General features: G+C 47.0%; 41 non-coding genes across 41 annotated transcripts; all 41 read left to right on the top strand.

The window, feature by feature from the left end:
• The first annotated feature begins 259 nt into the window (after nucleotides 1–259).
• On the top strand, nucleotides 260–378 carry LOC117130889. The gene has a single exon (XR_004454153.1). It is a non-coding gene; the product is annotated as a 5S ribosomal RNA (ribosomal RNA).
• Nucleotides 379–764: 386 nt separating this feature from the next.
• On the top strand, nucleotides 765–883 carry LOC117130911. The gene has a single exon (XR_004454175.1). It is a non-coding gene; the product is annotated as a 5S ribosomal RNA (ribosomal RNA).
• Nucleotides 884–1,284: 401 nt separating this feature from the next.
• Nucleotides 1,285–1,399, top strand: LOC117130891. The gene has a single exon (XR_004454155.1). It is a non-coding gene; the product is annotated as a 5S ribosomal RNA (ribosomal RNA).
• A 383-nt stretch (nucleotides 1,400–1,782) lies between these two features.
• On the top strand, nucleotides 1,783–1,899 carry LOC117130875. Its single transcript, XR_004454139.1, has one exon. It is a non-coding gene; the product is annotated as a 5S ribosomal RNA (ribosomal RNA).
• A 393-nt stretch (nucleotides 1,900–2,292) lies between these two features.
• Nucleotides 2,293–2,411, top strand: LOC117130900. The gene has a single exon (XR_004454164.1). It is a non-coding gene; the product is annotated as a 5S ribosomal RNA (ribosomal RNA).
• Nucleotides 2,412–2,793: 382 nt separating this feature from the next.
• Nucleotides 2,794–2,913, top strand: LOC117130928. The gene has a single exon (XR_004454192.1). It is a non-coding gene; the product is annotated as a 5S ribosomal RNA (ribosomal RNA).
• A 398-nt stretch (nucleotides 2,914–3,311) lies between these two features.
• Nucleotides 3,312–3,430, top strand: LOC117130915. Its single transcript, XR_004454179.1, has one exon. It is a non-coding gene; the product is annotated as a 5S ribosomal RNA (ribosomal RNA).
• An 880-nt stretch (nucleotides 3,431–4,310) lies between these two features.
• LOC117130881 lies at nucleotides 4,311–4,434 on the top strand. The gene has a single exon (XR_004454145.1). It is a non-coding gene; the product is annotated as a 5S ribosomal RNA (ribosomal RNA).
• Nucleotides 4,435–4,819: 385 nt separating this feature from the next.
• Nucleotides 4,820–4,941, top strand: LOC117130892. Its single transcript, XR_004454156.1, has one exon. It is a non-coding gene; the product is annotated as a 5S ribosomal RNA (ribosomal RNA).
• A 398-nt stretch (nucleotides 4,942–5,339) lies between these two features.
• LOC117130933 lies at nucleotides 5,340–5,457 on the top strand. The gene has a single exon (XR_004454197.1). It is a non-coding gene; the product is annotated as a 5S ribosomal RNA (ribosomal RNA).
• Nucleotides 5,458–5,838: 381 nt separating this feature from the next.
• Nucleotides 5,839–5,956, top strand: LOC117130878. The gene has a single exon (XR_004454142.1). It is a non-coding gene; the product is annotated as a 5S ribosomal RNA (ribosomal RNA).
• Nucleotides 5,957–6,357: 401 nt separating this feature from the next.
• On the top strand, nucleotides 6,358–6,475 carry LOC117130874. Its single transcript, XR_004454138.1, has one exon. It is a non-coding gene; the product is annotated as a 5S ribosomal RNA (ribosomal RNA).
• Nucleotides 6,476–6,845: 370 nt separating this feature from the next.
• LOC117130916 lies at nucleotides 6,846–6,964 on the top strand. Its single transcript, XR_004454180.1, has one exon. It is a non-coding gene; the product is annotated as a 5S ribosomal RNA (ribosomal RNA).
• A 380-nt stretch (nucleotides 6,965–7,344) lies between these two features.
• LOC117130932 lies at nucleotides 7,345–7,462 on the top strand. Its single transcript, XR_004454196.1, has one exon. It is a non-coding gene; the product is annotated as a 5S ribosomal RNA (ribosomal RNA).
• Nucleotides 7,463–7,861: 399 nt separating this feature from the next.
• LOC117130885 lies at nucleotides 7,862–7,981 on the top strand. The gene has a single exon (XR_004454149.1). It is a non-coding gene; the product is annotated as a 5S ribosomal RNA (ribosomal RNA).
• Nucleotides 7,982–8,366: 385 nt separating this feature from the next.
• Nucleotides 8,367–8,485, top strand: LOC117130927. The gene has a single exon (XR_004454191.1). It is a non-coding gene; the product is annotated as a 5S ribosomal RNA (ribosomal RNA).
• A 398-nt stretch (nucleotides 8,486–8,883) lies between these two features.
• Nucleotides 8,884–9,001, top strand: LOC117130931. Its single transcript, XR_004454195.1, has one exon. It is a non-coding gene; the product is annotated as a 5S ribosomal RNA (ribosomal RNA).
• A 378-nt stretch (nucleotides 9,002–9,379) lies between these two features.
• Nucleotides 9,380–9,500, top strand: LOC117130886. The gene has a single exon (XR_004454150.1). It is a non-coding gene; the product is annotated as a 5S ribosomal RNA (ribosomal RNA).
• A 399-nt stretch (nucleotides 9,501–9,899) lies between these two features.
• LOC117130917 lies at nucleotides 9,900–10,018 on the top strand. The gene has a single exon (XR_004454181.1). It is a non-coding gene; the product is annotated as a 5S ribosomal RNA (ribosomal RNA).
• Nucleotides 10,019–10,372: 354 nt separating this feature from the next.
• On the top strand, nucleotides 10,373–10,492 carry LOC117130893. Its single transcript, XR_004454157.1, has one exon. It is a non-coding gene; the product is annotated as a 5S ribosomal RNA (ribosomal RNA).
• A 402-nt stretch (nucleotides 10,493–10,894) lies between these two features.
• Nucleotides 10,895–11,013, top strand: LOC117130899. Its single transcript, XR_004454163.1, has one exon. It is a non-coding gene; the product is annotated as a 5S ribosomal RNA (ribosomal RNA).
• Nucleotides 11,014–11,395: 382 nt separating this feature from the next.
• On the top strand, nucleotides 11,396–11,514 carry LOC117130870. The gene has a single exon (XR_004454134.1). It is a non-coding gene; the product is annotated as a 5S ribosomal RNA (ribosomal RNA).
• A 401-nt stretch (nucleotides 11,515–11,915) lies between these two features.
• Nucleotides 11,916–12,034, top strand: LOC117130898. Its single transcript, XR_004454162.1, has one exon. It is a non-coding gene; the product is annotated as a 5S ribosomal RNA (ribosomal RNA).
• An 885-nt stretch (nucleotides 12,035–12,919) lies between these two features.
• Nucleotides 12,920–13,037, top strand: LOC117130888. Its single transcript, XR_004454152.1, has one exon. It is a non-coding gene; the product is annotated as a 5S ribosomal RNA (ribosomal RNA).
• A 397-nt stretch (nucleotides 13,038–13,434) lies between these two features.
• Nucleotides 13,435–13,552, top strand: LOC117130884. The gene has a single exon (XR_004454148.1). It is a non-coding gene; the product is annotated as a 5S ribosomal RNA (ribosomal RNA).
• Nucleotides 13,553–13,938: 386 nt separating this feature from the next.
• LOC117130926 lies at nucleotides 13,939–14,057 on the top strand. The gene has a single exon (XR_004454190.1). It is a non-coding gene; the product is annotated as a 5S ribosomal RNA (ribosomal RNA).
• A 397-nt stretch (nucleotides 14,058–14,454) lies between these two features.
• On the top strand, nucleotides 14,455–14,572 carry LOC117130887. The gene has a single exon (XR_004454151.1). It is a non-coding gene; the product is annotated as a 5S ribosomal RNA (ribosomal RNA).
• A 399-nt stretch (nucleotides 14,573–14,971) lies between these two features.
• On the top strand, nucleotides 14,972–15,090 carry LOC117130910. Its single transcript, XR_004454174.1, has one exon. It is a non-coding gene; the product is annotated as a 5S ribosomal RNA (ribosomal RNA).
• A 399-nt stretch (nucleotides 15,091–15,489) lies between these two features.
• On the top strand, nucleotides 15,490–15,608 carry LOC117130869. The gene has a single exon (XR_004454133.1). It is a non-coding gene; the product is annotated as a 5S ribosomal RNA (ribosomal RNA).
• Nucleotides 15,609–16,005: 397 nt separating this feature from the next.
• Nucleotides 16,006–16,123, top strand: LOC117130930. The gene has a single exon (XR_004454194.1). It is a non-coding gene; the product is annotated as a 5S ribosomal RNA (ribosomal RNA).
• A 393-nt stretch (nucleotides 16,124–16,516) lies between these two features.
• On the top strand, nucleotides 16,517–16,635 carry LOC117130909. The gene has a single exon (XR_004454173.1). It is a non-coding gene; the product is annotated as a 5S ribosomal RNA (ribosomal RNA).
• A 397-nt stretch (nucleotides 16,636–17,032) lies between these two features.
• On the top strand, nucleotides 17,033–17,151 carry LOC117130908. Its single transcript, XR_004454172.1, has one exon. It is a non-coding gene; the product is annotated as a 5S ribosomal RNA (ribosomal RNA).
• A 398-nt stretch (nucleotides 17,152–17,549) lies between these two features.
• LOC117130907 lies at nucleotides 17,550–17,668 on the top strand. Its single transcript, XR_004454171.1, has one exon. It is a non-coding gene; the product is annotated as a 5S ribosomal RNA (ribosomal RNA).
• A 395-nt stretch (nucleotides 17,669–18,063) lies between these two features.
• On the top strand, nucleotides 18,064–18,181 carry LOC117130929. The gene has a single exon (XR_004454193.1). It is a non-coding gene; the product is annotated as a 5S ribosomal RNA (ribosomal RNA).
• Nucleotides 18,182–18,578: 397 nt separating this feature from the next.
• Nucleotides 18,579–18,697, top strand: LOC117130906. The gene has a single exon (XR_004454170.1). It is a non-coding gene; the product is annotated as a 5S ribosomal RNA (ribosomal RNA).
• A 397-nt stretch (nucleotides 18,698–19,094) lies between these two features.
• LOC117130905 lies at nucleotides 19,095–19,213 on the top strand. Its single transcript, XR_004454169.1, has one exon. It is a non-coding gene; the product is annotated as a 5S ribosomal RNA (ribosomal RNA).
• A 395-nt stretch (nucleotides 19,214–19,608) lies between these two features.
• On the top strand, nucleotides 19,609–19,727 carry LOC117130877. The gene has a single exon (XR_004454141.1). It is a non-coding gene; the product is annotated as a 5S ribosomal RNA (ribosomal RNA).
• Nucleotides 19,728–20,124: 397 nt separating this feature from the next.
• LOC117130897 lies at nucleotides 20,125–20,243 on the top strand. The gene has a single exon (XR_004454161.1). It is a non-coding gene; the product is annotated as a 5S ribosomal RNA (ribosomal RNA).
• Nucleotides 20,244–20,623: 380 nt separating this feature from the next.
• Nucleotides 20,624–20,742, top strand: LOC117130873. Its single transcript, XR_004454137.1, has one exon. It is a non-coding gene; the product is annotated as a 5S ribosomal RNA (ribosomal RNA).
• A 398-nt stretch (nucleotides 20,743–21,140) lies between these two features.
• On the top strand, nucleotides 21,141–21,259 carry LOC117130904. The gene has a single exon (XR_004454168.1). It is a non-coding gene; the product is annotated as a 5S ribosomal RNA (ribosomal RNA).
• Nucleotides 21,260–21,653: 394 nt separating this feature from the next.
• On the top strand, nucleotides 21,654–21,772 carry LOC117130876. The gene has a single exon (XR_004454140.1). It is a non-coding gene; the product is annotated as a 5S ribosomal RNA (ribosomal RNA).
• The last annotated feature ends 297 nt before the right edge of the window (nucleotides 21,773–22,069 follow it).

Here is a 22,069-nt window from a genome sequence, read left to right as displayed (position 1 = left end):
TTAAAGGACGTCGCGATTTTTCGGCCCCAAATTCAGCCGTTTTGACCCTCAAACGGGCTGCTGAAATTTACGGAGCGTAAAATAGTCGCGATGCGTTTTTCGAGTGTTTGTTGTTGTTGTTGTTTGTTGTTGTGTTCTACATCAATCTCGACGCACTTTCGTTCGAGAAAAAAAATGCCAACAAATCTTGTGGGTCCCACGCCATCCACTCGAATTGTCGGAACGAAAGGACATATGGAATCGCGAGTCATGTATTAACGGGTGTGATCATACCATCACTAATGCACCGGATCCCATCAGAACTCCGCAGTTAAGCGTGCTGGGGCGAGAGTAGTACCAGGAAGGGTGACCTCACAGGAAGTCCTCGTGTTGCACCCCTTTTTATTTTGTTTTTGGATCTAAAACGATTCTAGCTTTGGAAAACCCATAACTTTTGAATCGTGAGGAACTACGCCGCCCACAGACCATTTCGGAAAGGCCCAGAAACCATCAAGGGCGGTTAAAGGACGTCGCGATTTTTCGGCACCAATTTCAGCCGTTTTGACCCTCAAACGGGCTTCTGAAATTTACGGAGCGTAAAATAGTCGCGATGCGTTTTTTCGAGTGTTTGTTGTTGTTGTTGTTGTTGTTGTGTTCTACATCAATCTCGACGCACTTTCGTTCGAGAAAAAAAAATGCCAACAAATCTTGTGGGTCCCACGCCATCCACTCGAATTGTCGGAACGAAAGGACATATGGAATCGCGAGTCATGTCATGTACTAACGGGTGCGATCATACCAGCACTAATGCACCGGATCCCATCAGAACTCCGCAGTTAAGCGTGCTTGGGCGAGAGTAGTACTAGGATGGGTGACCTCACGGGAAGTCCTCGTGTTGCACCCCTTTTTTATTTTGTTTTTGGATCTAAAACGATTCTAGCTTTGGAAAACCCATAACTTGAAAACCCATAACTTTTGAACCGTGAGGAACTACGCCGCCCACAGCACCATTTCGGAAAGGCCCAGAAACCATCAAGGGCGGTAAGGTTAAAGGAGTCCGATTTTTCGGCCCCAAATTCAGCCGTTTTGACCCTCAAACGGGCTGCTGAAATTTACGGAGCGTAAAATAGTCGCGATGCGTTTTTTCGAGTGTTTGTTGTTGTTGTTGTTGTTGTTGTGTTCTACATCAATCTCGACGCACTTTCGTTCGAGAAAAAAAATGCCAACAAATCTTGTGGGTCCCACGCCATCCACTCGAATTGTCGGAACGAAAGGACATATGGAATCGCGAGTCATGTACTAACGGGGTGCGATCATACCAGCACTAATGCACCGGATCCCATCAGAACTCCGCAGTTAAGCGTGCTTGGGCGAGAGTAGTACAGGATGGGACCTCCGGGAAGTCCTCGTGTTGCACCCTTTTTTATTTTGTTTTTGGATCTAAAACGATTCTAGCTTTGGAAAACCCATAACTTTTGAACCGTGAGGAACTACGCCGCCCACAGCACCATTTCGGAAAGGCCCAGAAACCATCAAGGGCGGTTAAAGGACGTCGCGATTTTTCGGCACCAAATTTCAGCCGTTTTGACCCTCAAACGGGCTTCTGAAATTTACGGAGCGTAAAATAGTCGCGATGCGTTTTTTCGAGTGTTGTTTGTGTTGTTGCTGTTGTTGTTGTGTTCTACATCAATCTCGACGCACTTTCGTTCGAGAAAAAAATGCCAACAAATCTTGTGGGTCCCACGCCATCCACTCGAATTGTCGGAACGAAAGGACATATGGAATCGCGAGTCATGTACTAACGGGTGCGATCATACCAGCACTAATGCACCGGATCCCATCAGAACTCCGCAGTTAAGCGTGCTTGGGCGAGAGTAGTACTAGGAGGGTGACCTCCGGGAAGTCCTCGTGTTGCACCCCTTTTTTATTTTGTTTTTGGATCTAAAACGATTCTAGCTTTGGAAAACCCATAACTTTGAAAACCCATAACTTTGAACGTGAGGAACTACGCCGCCCACAGCACCATTTCGGAAAGGCCCAGAAACCATCAAGGGCGGTTAAAGGACGTCGCGATTTTTCGGCCCCAAATTCAGCCGTTTTGACCCTCAAACGGGCTGCTGAAATTTACGGAGCGTAAAATAGTCGCGATGCGTTTTTTCGAGTGTTTGTTGTTGTTGTTGTTTTGTTGTGTTCTACATCAATCTCGACGCACTTTCGTTCGAGAAAAAAAATGCCAACAAATTGTGGGTCCCACGCCATCCACTCGAATTGTCGGAACGAAAGGACATATGGAATCGCGAGTCATGTACTAACGGGTGCGATCATACCAGCACTAATGCACCGGATCCCATCAGAACTCCGCAGTTAAGCGTGCTTGGGCGAGAGTAGTACTAGGATGGGTGACCTCCCGGGAAGTCCTCGTGTTGCACCCCTTTTTTATTTTGTTTTGGATCTAAAACGATTCTAGCTTTGGAAAACCCATAACTTTTGAATTGAGGAACTACGCCGCCCACAGCACCATTTCGGAAAGGCCCAGAAACCATCAAGGGCGGTTAAAGGACGTCGCGATTTTTCGGCCACCAATTTCAGCCGTTTTGACCCTCAAACGGGCTGCTGAAATTTACGGAGCGTAAAATAGTCGCGATGCGTTTTTTCGAGTGTGTTGTTGTTGTTGCTGTTGTTGTTGTGTTCTACATCAATCTCGACGCACTTTCGTTCGAAGAAAAAAAATGCCAACAAATCTTGTGGGTCCCACGCCATCCACTCGAATTGTCGGAACGAAAGGACATATGGAATCGCGAGTCATGTACTAACGGGTGCGATCATACCAGCACTAATGCACCGGATCCCATCAGAACTCCGCAGTTAAGCGTGCTTGGGGCGAGAGTAGTACTAGGATGGGTGACCTCACGGGAAGTCCTCGTGTTGCACCCCTTTTTTATTTTGTTTTTGGATCTAAAACGATTCTAGCTTTGGAAAACCCATAACTTGAAAACCCATAACTTTTGAACCGTGAGGAACTACGCCGCCCACAGCACCATTTCGGAAAGGCCCAGAAACCATCAAGGGCGGTTAAAGGACGTCACGATTTTTCGGCCCCAAATTCAGCCGTTTTGACACTCAAACGGGCTGCTGAAATTTACGGAGCGTAAAATAGTCGCGATGCGTTTTTTCGAGTGTTTGTTGTTGTTGTTGTTTTTGTTGTGTTCTACATCAATCTCGACGCACTTTCGTTCGAGAAAAAAAAATGCCAACAAATCTTGTGGGTCCCACGCCATCCACTCGAATTGTCGGAACGAAAGGACATATGGAATCGCGAGTCATGTACTAACTGGTGCGATCATACCAGCACTAATGCACCGGATCCCATCAGAACTCCGCAGTTAAGCGTGCTTGGGCGAGAGTAGTACTAGGATGGGTGACCTCCCGGGAAGTCCTCGTGTTGCACCCCTTTTTTATTTTGTTTTTGGATCTAAAACGATTCTAGCTTTGGAAAATCCATAACTTTTGAACCGTGAGGAACTACGCCGCCCACAGCACCATTTCGGAAAGGCCCAGAAACCATCAAGGGCGGTTAAAGGGCGTCACGATTTTTCGGCCCCAAATTCAGCCGTTTTGACCCTCAAACGGGCTGCTGAAATTTACGGAGCGTAAAATAGTCGCGATGCGTTTTTTTTTTTGTTTGTTGTTGTTGTTGTTGTGTTGTTGTTCTACATCAATCTCGACGCACTTTCGTTCGAGAAAAAAAATGCCAACAAATCTTGTGGGTCCCACGCCATCCACTCGAATTGTCGGAACGAAAGGACATATGGAATCGCGACGCACACTAATGCACCGGATCCCATCAGAACTCCGCAGTTAAGCGTGCTTGGGCGAGAGTGAGAGTAGTACAGGATGGGTGACCTCACGGAAAGTCCTCGTGTTGCACCCCTTTTTTATTTTGTTTTTGGATCTAAAACGATTCTAGCTTTGGAAAACCCATAACTTGAAAACCCATAACTTTTGAACCGTGAGGAACTACGCCGCCCACAGCACCATTTCGGAAAGGCCCAGAAACCATCAAGGGCGGTTAAAGGACGTCACGATTTTTCGGCCCCAAATTCAGCCGTTTTGACCCTCAAACGGGCTGCTGAAATTTACGGAGCGTAAAATAGTCGCGATGCGTTTTTTCGAGTGTTTGTTGTGTTGTTGTTGTTGTTGTTGTGTTCTACATCAATCTCGACGCACTTTCGTTCGAAAAAAAAAAATGCCAACAAATCTTGTGGGTCCCACGCCATCCACTCGAATTGTCGGAACGAAAGGACATATGGAATCGCGAGTCATGTACTAACGGGTGCGATCATACCAGCACTAATGCACCGGATCCCATCAGAACTCCGCAGTTAAGCGTGCTTGGGCGAGAGGAGAGTAGTACTAGGATGGGTGACCTCCCGGGAAGTCCTCGTGTTGCACCCCTTTTTTATTTTGTTTTTGGATCTAAAACGATTCTAGCTTTGGAAAAACCCATAACTTTTGAACCGTGAGGAACTACGCCGCCCACAGCACCATTTCGGAAAGGCCCAGAAACCATCAAGGGCGGTTAAAGGACGTCGCGATTTTTCGGCCCCAATTTCAGCCGTTTTGACCCTCAAACGGGCTGCTGAAATTTACGGAGCGTAAAATAGTCGCGATGCGTTTTTTCGAGTGTTTGTTGTTGTTGTTGTTGTTGTTGTGTTCTACATCAATCTCGACGCACTTTCGTTCGAGAGAAAAAAAATGCCAACAAATCTTGTGGGTCCCACGCCATCCACTCGAATTGTCGGAACGAAAGGACATATGGAATCGCGAGTCATGTACTAACGGGTGCGATCATACCAGCACTAATGCACCGGATCCCATCAGAACTCCGCAGTTAAGCGTGCTTGGGCGAGAGTAGAGTAGTACAGGAGGGTGACCTCACGGGAAGTCCTCGTGTTGCACCCCTTTTTTATTTTGTTTTTGGATCTAAAACGATTCTAGCTTTGGAAAACCCATAACTTGAAAACCCATAACTTTTGAACCGTGAGGAACTACGCCGCCCACAGCACCATTTCGGAAAGGCCCAGAAACCATCAAGGGCGGTTAAAGGACGTCGCGATTTTTCGGCCCCAAATTCAGCCGTTTTGACCCTCAAACGGGCTGCTGAAATTTACGGAGCGTAAAATAGTCGCGATGCGTTTTTTCGAGTGTTTGTTTGTTGTTGTGTTGTTGTTGTGTTCTACATCAATCTCGACGCACTTTCGTTCGAAAAAAAAAAATGCCAACAAATCTTGTGGGTCCCACGCCATCCACTCGAATTGTCGGAACGAAAGGACATATGGAATCGCGAGTCATGTACTAACGGGTGCGATCATACCAGCACTAATGCACCGGATCCCATCAGAACTCCGCAGTTAAGCGTGCTTGGGCGAGAGTAGTACTAGGATGGGTGACCTCCGGGAAGTCCTCGTGTTGCACCCCTTTTTTATTTTGTTTTTGGATCTAAAACGATTCTAGCTTTGGAAAACCCATAACTTTTGAATCGTGAGGAACTACGCCGCCCACAGACCATTTCGGAAAGGCCCAGAAACCATCAAGGGCGGTTAAAGGACGTCGCGATTATTCGGCACCAATTTCAGACGTTTTGACCCTCAAACGGGCTTCTGAAATTTACGGAGCGTAAAATAGCCGCGATGCGTTTTTTTGAGTGTTTGTTGTTGTTGCTGTTGTTGTTGTGTTCTACATCAATCTCGACGCACTTTCGTTCGAGAAAAAAAATGCCAACAAATCTTGTGGGTCCCACGCCATCCACTCGAATTGTCGGAACGAAAGGACATATGGAATCGCGAGTCATGTACTAACGGGTGTGATCATACCAGCACTAATGCACCGGATCCCATCAGAACTCCGCAGTTAAGCGTGCTTGGGTGAGAGTAGTACCAGGAGGGTGACCTCACGGGAAGTCCTCGTGTTGCACCCCTTTTTTATTTTGTTTTTGGATCTAAAACGATTCTAGCTTTGGAAAACCCATAACTTGAAAACCCATAACTTTTGAACCGTGAGGAACTACGCCGCCCACAGCACCATTTCGGAAAGGCCCAGAAGAAACCATCAAGGGCGGTTAAAGGACGTCACGATTTTTCGGCCCCAAATTCAGCCGTTTTGACCCTCAAACGGGCTGCTGAAATTTACGGAGCGTAAAATAGTCGCGATGCGTTTTTTCGAGTGTTTGTTGTTGTTGTTGTTGTTGTTGTGTTCTACATCAATCTCGACGCACTTTCGTTCGAGAAAAAAAAATGCCAACAAATCTTGTGGGTCCCACGCCATCCACTCGAATTGTCGGAACGAAAGGACATATGGAATCGCGAGTCATGTACTAACGGGTGCGATCATACCAGCACTAATGCACCGGATCCCATCAGAACTCCGCAGTTAAGCGTGCTTGGGCGAGAGTAGTACAGGATGGGTGACCTCCCGGGAAGTCCTCGTGTTGCACCCCTTTTTATTTTGTTTTTGGATCTAAAACGATTCTAGCTTTGGAAAACCCATAACTTTTAAACCGTGAGGAACTACGCCGCCCACAGCACCATTTCGGAAAGGCCCAGAAACCATCAAGGGCGGTTAAAGGGCGTCACGATTTTTCGGCCCCAAATTAAGCCGTTTTGACCCTCAAACGGGCTGCTGAAATTTACGGAGCGTAAAATAGTCGCGATGCGTTTTTTCGAGTGTTTGTTGTTGTTGTTTTCTACATCAATCTCGACGCACTTTCGTTCGAGAAAAAAAAATGCCAACAAATCTTGTGGGTCCCACGCCATCCACTCGAATTGTCGGAACGAAAGGACATATGGAATCGCGAGTCGTGTACTAACGGGTGCGATCATACCAGCACTAATGCACCGGATCCCATCAGAACTCCGCAGTTAAGCGTGCTTGGGTGAGAGTAGTACTAGGATGGGTGACCTCCCGGGAAGTCCTCGTGTTGCACCCCTTTTTTATTTTGTTTTTGGATCTAAAACGATTCTAGCTTTGGAAAATCCATAACTTTTGAACCGTGAGGAACTACGCCGCCCACAGCACCATTTCGGAAAGGCCCAGAAACCATCAAGGGCGGTTAAAGGACGTCGCGATTTTTCGGCCCCAAATTCAGCCGTTTTGACCCTCAAACGGGCTGCTGAAATTTACGGAGCGTAAAATAGTCGCGATGCGTTTTTTCGAGTGTTTGTTGTTGTTGTTGTTGTTGTGTTCTACATCAATCTCGACGCACTTTCGTTCGAGAAAAAAAAATGCCAACAAATCTTGTGGGTCCCACGCCATCCACTCGAATTGTCGGAACGAAAGGACATATGGAATCGCGAGTCATGTACTAACGGGTGCGATCATACCAGCACTAATGCACCGGATCCCATCAGAACTCCGCAGTTAAGCGTGCTTGGGCGAGAGTAGTACTAGGATGGGTGACCTCCGGGAAGTCCTCGTGTTGCACCCCTTTTTTATTTTGTTTTTGGATCTAAAACGATTCTAGCTTTGGAAAACCCATAACTTGAAAACCCATAACTTTTGAACCGTGAGGAACTACGCCGCCCACAGCACCATTTCGGAAAGGCCCAGAAACCATCAAGGGGGCGGTTAAAGGACGTCACGATTTTTCGGCCCAAATTCAGCCGTTTTGACCCTCAAACGGGCTGCTGAAATTTACGGAGCGTAAAATAGTCGCGATGCGTTTTTCGCGAGTGTTTGTTGTTGTTGTTGTTGTTGTTGTGTTCTACATCAATCTCGACGCACTTTCGTTCGAAAAAAAAAATGCCAACAAATCTTGTGGGTCCCACGCCATCCACTCGAATTGTCGGAACGAAAGGACATATGGAATCGCGAGTCATGTACTAACGGGTGCGATCATACCAGCACTAATGCACCGGATCCCATCAGAACTCCGCAGTTAAGCGTGCTTGGCGAGAGAGTAGTACTAGGATGGGTGACCTCCCGGGAAGTCCTCGTGTTGCACCCCTTTTTTATTTTGTTTTTGGATCTAAAACGATTCTAGCTTTGGAAAAACCCATAACTTTTGAACCGTGAGGAACTACGCCGCCCACAGCACCATTTCGGAAAGGCCCAGAAACCATCAAGGGCGGTTAAAGGACGTCGCGATTTTTCGGCCCCAAATTCAGCCGTTTTGACCCTCAAACGGGCTTCTGAAATTTACGGAGCGTAAAATAGTCGCGATGCGTTTTTTCGAGTGTTTGTTGTTGTTGTTGTGTTGTTGTTGTGTTCTACATCAATCTCGACGCACTTTCGTTCGAGAAAAAAAATGCCAACAAATCTTGTGGGTCCCACGCCATCCACTCGAATTGTCGGAACGAAAGGACATATGGAATCGCGAGTCATGTACTAACGGGTGCGATCATACCAGCACTAATGCACCGGATCCCATCAGAACTCCGCAGTTAAGCGTGCTTGGGCGAGAGTAGTACCAGGAAGGGTGACCTCACGGGAAGTCCTCGTGTTGCACCCCTTTTTTATTTTGTTTTTGGATCTAAAACGATTCTAGCTTTGGAAAACCCATAACTTGAAAACCCATAACTTTTGAACCGTGAGGAACTACGCCGCCCACAGCACCATTTCGGAAAGGCCCAGAAACCATCAAGGGCGGTTAAAGGGCATCACGATTTTTCGGCCCCAGATTCAGCCGTTTTGACCCTCAAACGGGCTGCTGAAATTTACGGAGCGTAAAATAGTCGCGATGCGTTTTTTCGAGTGTTTGTTGTTGTTGCTGTTGTTGTTGTGTTCTACATCAATCTCGACGCACTTTCGTTCGAGAAAAAAAAATGCCAACAAATCTTGTGGGTCCCACGCCATCCACTCGAATTGTCGGAACGAAAGGACATATGGAATCGCGAGTCATGTACTAACGGGTGCGATCATACCAGCACTAATGCACCGGATCCCATCAGAACTCCGCAGTTAAGCGTGCTTGGGCGAGAGTAGTACTAGGATGGGTGACCTCCGGGAAGTCCTCGTGTTGCACCCCTTTTTTTTTGTTTTTGGATCTAAAACGATTCTAGCTTTGGAAAACCCATAACTTTTGAACCGTGAGGAACTACGCCGCCCACAGCACCATTTCGGAAAGGCCCAGAAACCATCAAGGGCGGTTAAAGGACGTCGCGATTTTTCGGCCCCAAATTCAGCCGTTTTGACCCTCAAACGGGCTGCTGAAATTTACGGAGCGTAAAATAGTCGCGATGCGTTTTTTCGAGTGTTTGTTGTTTGTTGTTTTGTTGTTGTGTTCTACATCAATCTCGACGCACTTTCGTTCGAAAAAAAAAATGCCAACAAATCTTGTGGGTCCCACGCCATCCACTCGAATTGTCGGAACGAAAGGACATATGGAATCGCGAGTCATGTACTAACGTGCGATCATACCAGCACTAATGCACCGGATCCCATCAGAACTCCGCAGTTAAGCGTGCTTGGGCGAGAGAGTAGTACTAGGATGGGTGACCTCACGGGAAGTCCTCGTGTTGCACCCCTTTTTTATTTTGTTTTTGGATCTAAAACGATTCTAGCTTTGGAAACCCATAACTTGAAAACCCATAACTTTTGAACCGTGAGGAACTACGCCGCCCACAGCACCATTTCGGAAAGGCCCAGAAACCATCAAGGGCGGTTAAAGGACGTCACGATTTTTCGGCCCCAAATTCAGCCGTTTTGACCCTCAAACGGGCTGCTGAAATTTACGGAGCGTAAAATAGTCGCGATGCGTTTTTTCGAGTGTTTGTTGTTGTTGTTGTTGTTGTTGTGTTCTACATCAATCTCGACGCACTTTCGTTCGAGAAAAAAAAATGCCAACAAATCTTGTGGGTCCCACGCCATCCACTCGAATTGTCGGAACGAAAGGACATATGGAATCGCGCGAGTCATGTACTAACGGGTGCGATCATACCAGCACTAATGCACCGGATCCCATCAGAACTCCGCAGTTAAGCGTGCTTGGGCGAGAGTAGTATTAGGATGGGTGACCACCCGGGAAGTCCTCGTGTTGCACCCCTTTTTATTTTGTTTTTGGATCTAAAGCGATTCTAGCTTTGGAAAACCCATAACTTTTGAACCGTGATGAACTACGCCGCCCACAGCACCATTTCGGAAAGGCCCAGAAACCATCAAGGGCGGTTAAAGGACGTCACGATTTTTCGCCCCCAAATTCAGCCGTTTTGACCCTCAAACGGGCTGCTGAAATTTACGGAGCGTAAAATAGTCGCGATGCGTTTTTTCGAGTGTTTGTGTGTTGTTGTTTTTTGTTGTGTTCTACATCAATCTCGACGCACTTTCGTTCGAGAAAAAAAAATGCCAACAAATCTTGTGGGTCCCACGCCATCCACTCGAATTGTCGGAACGAAAGGACATATGGAATCGCGACCAGCACTAATGCACCGGATCCCATCAGAACTCCGCAGTTAAGCGTGCTTGGGCGAGAGTAGTACTAGGATGGGTGACCTCACGGGAAGTCCTCGTGTTGCACCCTTTTTTATTTTGTTTTTGGATCTAAAACGATTCTAGCTTTGGAAAACCCATAACTTGAAAACCCATAACTTTTGAACCGTGAGGAACTACGCCGCCCACAGCACCATTTCGGAAAGGCCCAGAAACCATCAAGGGCGGTTAAAGGACGTCACGATTTTTCGGCCCCAAATTCAGCCGTTTTGACCCTCAAACGGGCTGCTGAAATTTACGGAGCGTAAAATAGTCGCGATGCGTTTTTTCGAGTGTTTGTTGTTGTTGTTGTTGTTGTTGTTGTTGTGTTCTACATCAATCTCGACGCACTTTCGTTCGAAAAAAAAAATGCCAACAAATCTTGTGGGTCCCACGCCATCCACTCGAATTGTCGGAACGAAAGGACATATGGAATCGCGAGTCATGTACTAACGGGTGCGATCATACCAGCACTAATGCACCGGATCCCATCAGAACTCCGCAGTTAAGCGTGCTTGGGCGAGAGTAGTACTAGGATGGGTGACCTCCCGGGAAGTCCTCGTGTTGCACCCCTTTTTTATTTTGTTTTTGGATCTAAATAGATTCTAGCATTGGAAAACACATAACTTTTGAACCGTGAGGAACTACGCCGCCCACAGCACCATTTCGGAAAGGCCCAGAAACCATCAAGGGCGGTTAAAGGACGTCACGATTTTTCGGCCCCAAATTCAGCCGTTTTGACCCTCAAACGGGCTGCTGAAATTTACGGAGCGTAAAATAGTCGCGATGCGTTTTTTCGAGTGTTTGTTGTTGTTGCTGTTCTGGTTGTGTTCTACATCAATCTCGACGCACTTTCGTTCGAGAAACAAAATGCCAACAAATCTTGTGGGTCCCACGCCATCCACTCGAATTGTCGGAACGAAATGACATATGGAATCGCGAGTCATGTACTAACGGGTGCGATCATTCCAGCACTAATGCACCGGATCCCATCAGAACTCCGCAGTTAAGCGTGCTTGGGCGAGAGTAGTACTAGGAAGGGTGACCTCACGGGAAGTCCTCGTGTTGCACCCCTTTTTTATTTTGTTTTTGGATCTAAAACGATTCTAGCTTTGGAAAAACCCAACTTGAAAACCCATAACTTTTGAACCGTGAGGAACTACGCCGCCCACAGCACCATTTCGGAAAGGCCCAGAAACCATCAAGGGCGGGTTAAAGGACGTCACGATTTTTCGGCCCCAAATTCAGCCGTTTTGACCCTCAAACGGGCTGCTGAAATTTACGGAGCGTAAAATAGTCGCGATGCGTTTTTTCGAGTGTTTGTTGTTGTTGTTGTTGTTGTTGTTGTGTTCTACATCAATCTCGACGCACTTTCGTTCGAAAAAAAAAAATGCCAACAAATCTTGTGGGTCCCACGCCATCCACTCGAATTGTCGGAACGAAAGGACATATGGAATCGCGAGTCATGTACTAACGGGTGCGATCATACCAGCACTAATGCACCGGATCCCATCAGAACTCCGCAGTTAAGCGTGCTTGGGCGAGAGTAGTACTAGGATGGGTGACCTCCCGGGAAGTCCTCGTGTTGCACCCCTTTTTATTTTGTTTTTGGATCTAAAACGATTCTAGCTTTGGAAAACCCATAACTTTTGAACCGTGAGGAACTACGCCGCCCACAGCACCATTTCGGAAAGGCCCAGAAACCATCAAGGGCGGTTAAAGGACGTCGATTTTTCGGCCCAATTTCAGCCGTTTTGACCCTCAAACGGGCTTGCTGAAATTTACGGAGCGTAAAATAGTCGCGATGCGTTTTTTCGAGTGTTTGTTGTTGTTGCTGTTGTTGTTGTGTTCTACATCAATCTCGACGCACTTTCGTTCGAGAAAAAAAATGCCAACAAATCTTGTGGGTCCCACGCCATCCACTCGAATTGTCGGAACGAAAGGACATATGGAATCGCGAGCACTACTGCACCGGATCCATCATCTAACTCCGCAGTTAAGCGTCTTGGGCGAGAGTTAAGCGTGCGGCAGTAGTACCAGGAAGGGTGACCTCACGGGAAGTCCTCGTGTTGCACCCTTTTTTATTTTGTTTTTGGATCTAAAACGATTCTAGCTTTGGAAACCCATAACTTGAAAACCATAACTTTTGAACCGTGAGGAACTACGCCGCCCACAGCACCATTTCGGAAAGGCCCAGAAACCATCAAGGGCGGTTAGGAAGGACGTCGTCCGATTTTTCGGCCCCAAATTCAGCCGTTTTGACCCTCAAACGGGCTGCTGAAATTTACGGAGCGTAAAATAGTCGCGATGCGTTTTTTCGAGTGTTTGTTTGTTGTTGTTGTTGTTGTTGTTGTGTTCTACATCAATCTCGACGCACTTTCGTTCGAGAAAAAAAATGCCAACAAATCTTGTGGGTCCCACGCCATCCACTCGAATTGTCGGAACGAAGGACATATGGAATCGCGAGTCATGTACTAACGGGTGGATCATACCAGCACTAATGCACCGGATCCCATCAGAACTCCGCAGTTAAGCGTGCTTGGGCGAGAGTAGTACTAGGATGGGTGACCTCCCGGGAAGTCCTCGTGTTGCGCACCCCTTTTTTATTTTGTTTTTGGATCTAAAACGATTCTAGCTTTGGAAACCCATAACTTGAAAACCCATAACTTTGAATCGTGAGGAACTACGCCGCCACAGACCATTTCGGAAAGGCCCAGAACCCATCAAGGGGGGTTAAAGGACGTCACGATTTTTCGGCCCCAAATTCAGCCGTTTTGACCCTCAAACGGGCTGCTGAAATTTACGGAGCGTAAAATAGTCGCGATGCGTTTTTTTTCGAGTGTTTGTTGTTGTTGCTGTTGTTGTTGTGTTCTACATCAATCTCGACGCACTTTCGTTCGAGAAAAAAAATGCCAACAAATCTTGTGGGTCCCACGCCATCCACTCGAATTGTCGGAACGAAAGGACATATGGAATCGCGAGTCATGTACTAACTGGTGCGATCATACCAGCACTAATGCACCGGATCCCATCAGAACTCCGCAGTTAAGCGTGCTTGGGCGAGAGTAGTACCAGGAAGGTGACCTCACGGGAAGTCCTCGTGTTGCACCCCTTTTTTATTTTGTTTTTGGATCTAAAACGATTCTAGCTTTGGAAAACCCATAACTTGAAAACCCATAACTTTTGAACCGTGAGGAACTACGCCGCCCACAGCACCATTTCGGAAAGGCCCAGAAACCATCAAGGGCGGTTAAAGGGCGTCACGATTTTTCGGCCCCAAATTCAGCCGTTTTGACCCTCAAACGGGCTGCTGAAATTTACGGAGCGTAAAATAGTCGCGATGCGTTTTTTCGAGTGTTTGTTGTTGTTGTGTTCTACATCAATCTCGACGCACTTTCGTTCGAGAAAAAAAAATGCCAACAAATCTTGTGGGTCCCACGCCATCCACTCGAATTGTCGGAACGAAAGGACATATGGAATCGCGAGTCGTGTACTAACGGGTGCGATCATACCAGCACTAATGCACCGGATCCCATCAGAACTCCGCAGTTAAGCGTGCTTGGGCGAGAGTAGTACCAGGAAGGGTGACCTCACGGGAAGTCCTCGTGTTGCACCCCTTTTTTTATTTTGTTTTTGGATCTAAAACGATTCTAGCTTTGGAAAACCCATAACTTGAAAACCCATAACTTTTGAACCGTGAGGAACTACGCCGCCCACAGCACCATTTCGGAAGGCCCAGAAACCATCAAGGGCGGTTAAAGGACGTCACGATTTTTTGGCCCCAAATTCAGCCGTTTTGACCCTCAAACGGGCTGCTGAAATTTACGGAGCGTAAAATAGTCGCGATGCGTTTTTTCGAGTGTTTGTTGTTGTTGCTGTTGTTGTTGTGTTCTACATCAATCTCGACGCACTTTCGTTCGAGAAAAAAAATGCCAACAAATCTTGTGGGTCCCACGCCATCCACTCGAATTGTCGGAACGAAAGGACATATGGAATCGCGAGTCATGTACTAACTGGTGCGATCATACCAGCACTAATGCATCGGATCCCATCAGAACTCCGCAGTTAAGCGTGCTTGGGTGAGAGTAGTACCAGGAGGGTGACCTCACGGGAAGTCCTCGTGTTGCACCCCTTTTTTATTTTGTTTTTGGATCTAAAACGATTCTAGCTTTGGAAAACCCATAACTTGAAAACCCATAACTTTTGAACCGTGAGGAACTACCCCGCCCACAGCACCATTTCGGAAAGGCCCAGAAACCATCAAGGGCGGTTAAAGGACGTCACGATTTTTCGGCCCCAAATTCAGCCGTTTTGACCCTCAAACGGGCTGCTGAAATTTACGGAGCGTAAAATAGTCGCGATGCGTTTTTTCGAGTGTTTGTTGTTGTTGGTTTGTTGTTGTTGTGTTCTACATAAATCTCGACGCACTTTTGTTCGAGAAAAAAAAAGCCAACAAATCTTGTGGGTCCCACGCCATCCACTCGAATTGTCGGAACGAAAGGAAATATGGAATCACGAGTCATGTACTAACGGGTGCGATCATACCAGCACTAATGCACCGGATCCCATCAGAACTCCGCAGTTAAGCGTGCTTGGGCGAGAGTAGTACTAGGATGGGTGACCTCACGGGAAGTCCTCGTGTTGCACCCCTTTTTTATTTTGTTTTTGGATCTAAAACGATTATAGCTTTGGAAAACCCATAACTTGAAAACCCATAACTTTTGAACCGTGAGGAACTACGCCGCCCACAGCACCATTTCGGAAAGGCCCAGAAACCATCAAGGGCGGTTAAAGGACGTCGCGATTTTTCGGCCCCAAATTCAGCCGTTTTGACCCTCAAACGGGCTGCTGAAATTTACGGAGCGTAAAATAGTCGCGATGCGTTTTTTCGAGTGTTTGTTGTTGTTGTTGTTGTTTGTTGTGTTCTACATCAATCTCGACGCACTTTCGTTCGAGAAAAAAAAATGCCAACAAATCTTGTGGGTCCCACGCCATCCACTCGAATTGTCGGAACGAAATGACATATGGAATCGCGAGTCATGTACTAACGGGTGCGATCATTCCAGCACTAATGCACCGGATCCCATCAGAACTCCGCAGTTAAGCGTGCTTGGGCGAGAGTAGTACTAGGAAGGGTGACCTCACGGGAAGTCCTCGTGTTGCACCCCTTTTTTATTTTGTTTTTGGATCTAAAACGATTCTAGCTTTGGAAAACCCATAACTTGAAAACCCATAACTTTTGAACCGTGAGGAACTACGCCGCCCACAGCACCATTTCGGAAAGGCCCAGAAATCATCAAGGGCGGTTAAAGGACGTCACGATTTTTCGGCCCCAAATTCAGCCGTTTTGACCCTCAAACGGGCTGCTGAAATTTACGGAGCGTAAAATAGTCGCGATGCGTTTTTTCGAGTGTTTGTTGTTGTTGTTGTTGTTGTTGTGTTCTACATCAATCTCGACGCACTTTCGTTCGAGAAAAAAAATGCCAACAAATCTTGTGGGTCCCACGCCATCCACTCGAATTGTCGGAACGAAAGGACATATGGAATCGCGAGTCATGTACTAACGGGTGCGATCATACCAGCACTAATGCACCGGATCCCATCAGAACTCCGCAGTTAAGCGTGCTTGGGCGAGAGTAGTACTAGGATGGGTGACCTCCGGGAAGTCCTCGTGTTGCACCCCTTTTTTATTTTGTTTTTGGATCTAAAACGATTCTAGCTTTGGAAAACCCAACTTGAAAACCCATAACTTTTGAACCGTGAGGAACTACGCCGCCCACAGCACCATTTCGGAAAGGCCCAGAAACCATCAAGGGCGGTTAAAGGACGTCACGATTTTTCGGCCCCAAATTCAGCCGTTTTGACCCTCAAACGGGCTGCTGAAATTTACGGAGCGTAAAATAGTCGCGATGCGTTTTTTCGAGTGTTTGTTGTTGTTGTTGTTGTTGTGTTCTACATCAATCTCGACGCACTTTCGTTCGAGAAAAAAAAATGCCAACAAATCTTGTGGGTCCCACGCCATCCACTCGAATTGTCGGAACGAAAGGACATATGGAATCGCGAGTCATGTACTAACGGGTGCGATCATACCAGCACTAATGCACCGGATCCCATCAGAACTCCGCAGTTAAGCGTGCTTGGGCGAGAGTAGTACTAGGATGGGTGACCTCACGGGAAGTCCTCGTGTTGCACCCCTTTTTTATTTTGTTTTTGGATCTAAAACGATTCTAGCTTTGGAAAACCCATAACTTGAAAACCATAACTTTTGAACCGTGAGGAACTACGCCGCCCACAGCACCATTTCGGAAAGGCCCAGAAACCATCAAGGGCGGTTAAAGGACGTCACGATTTTTCGGCCCCAAATTCAGCCGTTTTGACCCTCAAACGGGCTGCTGAAATTTACGGAGCGTAAAATAGTCGCGATGCGTTTTTTCGAGTGTTTGTTGTTGTTGTTGTTGTTGTTGTGTTCTACATCAATCTCGACGCACTTTCGTTCGAGAAAAAAAAATGCCAACAAATCTTGTGGGTCCCACGCCATCCACTCGAATTGTCGGAACGAAAGGACATATGGAATCGCGAGTCATGTACTAACGGGTGCGATCATACCAGCACTAATGCACCGGATCCCATCAGAACTCCGCAGTTAAGCGTGCTTGGGCGAGAGTAGTACTAGGATGGGTGACCTCACGGGAAGTCCTCGTGTTGCACCCCTTTTTTATTTTGTTTTTGGATCTAAAACGATTCTAGCTTTGGAAAACCCATAACTTGAAAACCCATAACTTTTGAACCGTGAGGAACTACGCCGCCCACAGCACCATTTCGGAAAGGCCCAGAAACCATCAAGGGCGGTTAAAGGACGTCACGATTTTTCGGCCCCAAATTCAGCCGTTTTGACCCTCAAACGGGCTGCTGAAATTTACGGAGCGTAAAATAGTCGCGATGCGTTTTTTCGAGTGTTTGTTGTTGTTGCTGTTGTTGTTGTGTTCTACATCAATCTCGACGCACTTTCGTTCGAGAAAAAAAAATGCCAACAAATCTTGTGGGTCCCACGCCATCCACTCGAATTGTCGGAACGAAAGGACATATGGAATCGCGAGTCATGTACTAACGGGTGCGATCATACCAGCACTAATGCACCGGATCCCATCAGAACTCCGCAGTTAAGCGTGCTTGGGCGAGAGTAGTACTAGGATGGGTGACCTCACGGGAAGTCCTCGTGTTGCACCCCTTTTTTATTTTGTTTTTGGATCTAAAACGATTCTAGCTTTGGAAAACCCATAACTTGAAAACCCATAACTTTTGAACCGTGAGGAACTACGCCGCCCACAGCACCATTTCGGAAAGGCCCAGAAACCATCAAGGGCGGTTAAAGGACGTCACGATTTTTCGGCCCCAAATTCAGCCGTTTTGACCCTCAAACGGGCTGCTGAAATTTACGGAGCGTAAAATAGTCGCGATGCGTTTTTTCGAGTGTTTGTTGTTGTTGTTGTTGTTGTGTTCTACATCAATCTCGACGCACTTTCGTTCGAGAAAAAAAAATGCCAACAAATCTTGTGGGTCCCACGCCATCCACTCGAATTGTCGGAACGAAAGGACATATGGAATCGCGAGTCATGTACTAACGGGTGCGATCATACCAGCACTAATGCACCGGATCCCATCAGAACTCCGCAGTTAAGCGTGCTTGGGCGAGAGTAGTACTAGGATGGGTGACCTCCGGGAAGTCCTCGTGTTGCACCCCTTTTTTATTTTGTTTTTGGATCTAAAACGATTCTAGCTTTGGAAAACCCATAACTTGAAAACCCATAACTTTTGAACCGTGAGGAACTACGCCGCCCACAGCACCATTTCGGAAAGGCCCAGAAACCATCAAGGGCGGTTAAAGGACGTCACGATTTTTCGGCCCCAAATTCAGCCGTTTTGACCCTCAAACGGGCTGCTGAAATTTACGGAGCGTAAAATAGTCGCGATGCGTTTTTTCGAGTGTTTGTTGTTGTTGCTGTTGTTGTTGTGTTCTACATCAATCTCGACGCACTTTCGTTCGAGAAAAAAAATGCCAACAAATCTTGTGGGTCCCACGCCATCCACTCGAATTGTCGGAACGAAAGGACATATGGAATCGCGAGTCATGTACTAACGGGTGCGATCATACCAGCACTAATGCACCGGATCCCATCAGAACTCCGCAGTTAAGCGTGCTTGGGCGAGAGTAGTACTAGGATGGGTGACCTCACGGGAAGTCCTCGTGTTGCACCCCTTTTTTATTTTGTTTTTGGATCTAAAACGATTCTAGCTTTGGAAAACCCATAACTTGAAAACCCATAACTTTTGAACCGTGAGGAACTACGCCGCCCACAGCACCATTTCGGAAAGGCCCAGAAACCATCAAGGGCGGTTAAAGGACGTCACGATTTTTCGGCCCCAAATTCAGCCGTTTTGACCCTCAAACGGGCTGCTGAAATTTACGGAGCGTAAAATAGTCGCGATGCGTTTTTTCGAGTGTTTGTTGTTGTTGCTGTTGTTGTTGTGTTCTACATCAATCTCGACGCACTTTCGTTCGAGAAAAAAAATGCCAACAAATCTTGTGGGTCCCACGCCATCCACTCGAATTGTCGGAACGAAAGGACATATGGAATCGCGAGTCATGTACTAACGGGTGCGATCATACCAGCACTAATGCACCGGATCCCATCAGAACTCCGCAGTTAAGCGTGCTTGGGCGAGAGTAGTACTAGGATGGGTGACCTCACGGGAAGTCCTCGTGTTGCACCCCTTTTTTATTTTGTTTTTGGATCTAAAACGATTCTAGCTTTGGAAAACCCATAACTTGAAAACCCATAACTTTTGAACCGTGAGGAACTACGCCGCCCACAGCACCATTTCGGAAAGGCCCAGAAACCATCAAGGGCGGTTAAAGGACGTCACGATTTTTCGGCCCCAAATTCAGCCGTTTTGACCCTCAAACGGGCTGCTGAAATTTACGGAGCGTAAAATAGTCGCGATGCGTTTTTTCGAGTGTTTGTTGTTGTTGTTGTTGTTGTGTTCTACATCAATCTCGACGCACTTTCGTTCGAGAAAAAAAAATGCCAACAAATCTTGTGGGTCCCACGCCATCCACTCGAATTGTCGGAACGAAAGGACATATGGAATCGCGAGTCATGTACTAACGGGTGCGATCATACCAGCACTAATGCGCCGGATCCTATCAGAACTCCGCAGTTAAGCGTGCTTGGGCGAGAGTAGTACCAGGAAGGGTGACCTCACGGGAAGTCCTCGTGTTGCACCCCTTTTTTATTTTGTTTTTGGATCTAAAACGATTCTAGCTTTGGAAAACCCATAACTTGAAAACCCATAACTTTTGAACCGTGAGGAACTACGCCGCCCACAGCACCATTTCGGAAAGGCCCAGAAACCATCAAGGGCGGTTAAAGGACGTCACGATTTTTCGGCCCCAAATTCAGCCGTTTTGACCCTCAAACGGGCTGCTGAAATTTACGGAGCGTAAAATAGTCGCGATGCGTTTTTTCGAGTGTTTGTTGTTGTTGTTGTTGTTGTTGTGTTCTACATCAATCTCGACGCACTTTCGTTCGAGAAAAAAAATGCCAACAAATCTTGTGGGTCCCACGCCATCCACTCGAATTGTCGGAACGAAAGGACATATGGAATCGCGAGTCATGTACTAACGGGTGCGATCATACCAGCACTAATGCACCGGATCCCATCAGAACTCCGCAGTTAAGCGTGCTTGGGCGAGAGTAGTACTAGGATGGGTGACCTCCCGGGAAGTCCTCGTGTTGCACCCCTTTTTTATTTTGTTTTTGGATCTAAAACGATTCTAGCTTTGGAAAACCCATAACTTTTGAACCGTGAGGAACTACGCCGCCCACAGCACCATTTCGGAAAGGCCCAGAAACCATCAAGGGCGGTTAAAGGACGTCGCGATTTTTCGGCCCAATTCAGCCGTTTTGACCCTCAAACGGGCTGCTGAAATTTACGGAGCGTAAAATAGTCGCGATGCGTTTTTTCGAGTCTTTGTTGTTGTTGCTGTTGTTGTTGTGTTCTACATCAATCTCGACGCACTTTCGTTCGAGAAAAAAAATGCCAACAAATCTTGTGGGTCCCACGCCATCCACTCGAATTGTCGGAACGAAAGGACATATGGAATCGCGAGTCATGTACTAACGGGTGCGATCATACCAGCACTAATGCACCGGATCCCATCAGAACTCCGCAGTTAAGCGTGCTTGGGCGAGAGTAGTATAAGGATGGGTGACCTCCCGGGAAGTCCTCGTGTTGCACCCCTTTTTTATTTTGTTTTTGGATCTAAAACGATTCTAGCTTTGGAAAACCCATAACTTGAAAACCCATAACTTTTGAACCGTGAGGAACTACGCCGCCCACAGCACCATTTCGGAAAGGCCCAGAAACCATCAAGGGCGGTTAAAGGACGTCACGATTTTTCGGCCCCAAATTCAGCCGTTTTGACCCTCAAACGGGCTGCTGAAATTTACGGAGCGTAAAATAGTCGCGATGCGTTTTTTCGAGTGTTTGTTGTTGTTGTTTGTTGTTGTTGTGTTCTACATCAATCTCGACGCACTTTCGTTCGAGAAAAAAAATGCCAACAAATCTTGTGGGTCCCACGCCATCCACTCGAATTGTCGGAACGAAAGGACATATGGAATCGCGAGTCATGTACTAACGGGTGCGATCATACCAGCACTAATGCACCGGATCCCATCAGAACTCCGCAGTTAAGCGTGCTTGGGCGAGAGTAGTACTAGGATGGGTGACCTCACGGGAAGTCCTCGTGTTGCACCCCTTTTTTATTTTGTTTTTGGATCTAAAACGATTCTAGCTTTGGAAAACCCATAACTTGAAAACCCATAACTTTTGAACCGTGAGGAACTACGCCGCCCACAGCACCATTTCGGAAAGGCCCAGAAACCATCAAGGGCGGTTAAAGGACGTCGCGATTTTTCGGCCCCAAATTCAGCCGTTTTGACCCTCAAACGGGCTGCTGAAATTTACGGAGCGTAAAATAGTCGCGATGCGTTTTTTCGAGTGTTTGTTGTTGTTGTTGTTGTTGTGTTCTACATCAATCTCGACGCACTTTCGTTCGAGAAAAAAAATGCCAACAAATCTTGTGGGTCCCACGCCATCCACTCGAATTGTCGGAACGAAAGGACATATGGAATCGCGAGTCATGTACTAACGGGTGCGATCATACCAGCACTAATGCGCCGGATCCTATCAGAACTCCGCAGTTAAGCGTGCTTGGGCGAGAGTAGTACCAGGAAGGGTGACCTCACGGGAAGTCCTCGTGTTGCACCCCTTTTTTATTTTGTTTTTGGATCTAAAACGATTCTAGCTTTGGAAAACCCATAACTTGAAAACCCATAACTTTTGAACCGTGAGGAACTACGCCGCCCACAGCACCATTTCGGAAAGGCCCAGAAACCATCAAGGGCGGTTAAAGGACGTCACGATTTTTCGGCCCCAAATTCAGCCGTTTTGACCCTCAAACGGGCTGCTGAAATTTACGGAGCGTAAAATAGTCGCGATGCGTTTTTTCGAGTGTTTGTTGTTGTTGTTGTTGTTGTTGTTGTGTTCTACATCAATCTCGACGCAC

This window comes from Brassica rapa, unplaced genomic scaffold (assembly GCF_000309985.2).
Source record: "Brassica rapa cultivar Chiifu-401-42 unplaced genomic scaffold, CAAS_Brap_v3.01 Scaffold0738, whole genome shotgun sequence".
Taxonomy (NCBI): domain Eukaryota; kingdom Viridiplantae; phylum Streptophyta; class Magnoliopsida; order Brassicales; family Brassicaceae; genus Brassica; species Brassica rapa.
This window is presented reverse-complemented; position numbering and strand designations above follow the sequence as displayed.